The sequence below is a fragment of the Leucopleurus acutus genome (genome assembly GCF_964270905.1).
Source record: "Leucopleurus acutus genome assembly, chromosome: 2".
Lineage (NCBI taxonomy): Eukaryota > Metazoa > Chordata > Mammalia > Artiodactyla > Delphinidae > Leucopleurus > Leucopleurus acutus.
This window is the reverse complement of record NC_139143.1, coordinates 91,239,111-91,240,387: the sequence shown is the minus strand read 5'-3', so window position 1 is coordinate 91,240,387 and position 1,277 is coordinate 91,239,111.

The window sequence follows — 1,277 nt, the reverse complement described above, 5'->3', positions numbered from 1 at the left end:
TGGTACAAGCACAGAGCCAGGGGAGTGTTAGTGGGAATCTGGGCTTATAAGACCTTCCACTGAGGGTCTGTGCCTGTAGCTTGACTCTCCTCATTAATACACAGGAGGACATTTCACCTAAGACTCAGATTCCCCGTCTGCCAAAATGAGACCAGTAATACATACCTCATATGACTGTAGTTGAAGGGATTTTGTGAAATGTGTTTGAAAGCACACTTTGTATCAAAAGATAAACCATAATGGAAAAGAATATAAAAAAAGAACGTCTCTAGGTGTATAACTGAGTCACTTTGCTGTACAGGAGAGATTGCCACAGCATTGTAAATCAACTCTACTTCAACAAAAAAATAAAGTATAATACAAATGCTAGTTACCATTGTCACAAAGATAACATACACACACACCACACAATTTTTTAAACTTTACTGTAGAAATTAACATACCGTAAAATTGGTTTGTGTGTGTGTGTGTGTGTGTGTGTGTGTACATTTCTGTGACTTGCGATACATTTATAGATTTGTGTAACCATCACCACAGTGAGAATATAGAAGAATATCATTGCCTCATTCATTCACTGAAGGACATTTAGTCGTGCTGTGTTATTATTGTACTACATCGCTGGATTCAAGTTGCTAATATTTTGTTGAGAATTTTACATCTTTGTTCATGAGAGATATGGATCTGAAGTTTTATTTTCTTGTAATGTCTTCATCTGGTTTCGGTATCAGTGTTAATTTTGGCCCCATCAAATAAGCGGGGAAGTGTTTCTTCCTCTTCTCTTTGCCCTTATTTCTTCTTGAAATGTTGGTTATAATTTACCAGTGAGACCATCTGGGCCTGGAGATTTCTCTTTTCTTTTTGGCCACACTGCGCAGCATGCAGGATCTTGTTCCCCCACCAGGGATCGAACCCGCGCCCCCTGCAATGGAAACACGGAGTCTTAACCACTGGACTGCCAGGGAAGTCTCAAGATTTCTTCTTCAAGCTTTTTTTTTTTTTAATTAATTAATTAATTAATTAGGGCTGCATTGGGTCTTCGTTGCTGCACGTGGGCTTTCTCTAGTTGCGGCGAGCAGGGGCTACTCTTCGTTGTGGTGTGCAGGCTTCTCATTGCGGTGGCTTCTCTTGCTGCGGAGCATGGGCTCTAGGCGCACGGGCTTCAGTAGTTGTGGCACGTGGGCTCAGTAGTTGTGGCTCACAGGCTCTAGAGTGCAGGCTCAGTAGTTGTGGCACAGGGGCTTAGTTGCTCTGAGGCATGTGGGATCTCCCCGGACCAG